Below are 607 nucleotides of genomic sequence, written 5' to 3' on the forward strand. Positions count from 1 at the left end.
ATGTTAAAAAAAATATATATTTTGAGTAATCAATAAAAAAAAAAAGTTTTTCTGCAACATATTAAGTTCTTCTAACTTAATGTATTTTCTTTGTTGACAAGTTGTCATAATGCACAAAGACTGATTGTTGAGTTAATATTACTATTATAATTAATTAATTAATTTAAATTTTTTATTTTAACCAAATCATTTGTTTTTAGACTGAAACGAGTCCATATTAGTCTTTTTTTGACCTTTTCACATATGGAAAAAAAAAGTAAAAACAGTACAACTTTAATATTAATACTTCTCGCATTGCAAAAAATATAAAAAATTACAGTGAAAACTACAGTGCATTTTTATTTAATGTTTTGTATTGTGTGCCTTCTATATATTAGTATTTAACTTGGCTTGATTTCTCTTTATCACGTGTTTTTAAGATGGTTATCAGTATATTATACATATGTTTTTTTACTGTAAAATTAAGTTCAAGCTGTAAAACTTCAAATAATGCTACTGTATTTTTATGGTAGAATGATTTTTTTTTACAGTGCATATATAAATAACCATCCAACTTTGCAATTCACACTCACTCACTCACTCACACACACACACACACACACACACA

The sequence above is a fragment of the Sinocyclocheilus grahami genome, unplaced genomic scaffold (genome assembly GCF_001515645.1).
Source record: "Sinocyclocheilus grahami isolate Dianchi unplaced genomic scaffold, SAMN03320097.WGS_v1.1 scaffold1085.1, whole genome shotgun sequence".
In the NCBI taxonomy this organism is placed as follows: domain Eukaryota; kingdom Metazoa; phylum Chordata; class Actinopteri; order Cypriniformes; family Cyprinidae; genus Sinocyclocheilus; species Sinocyclocheilus grahami.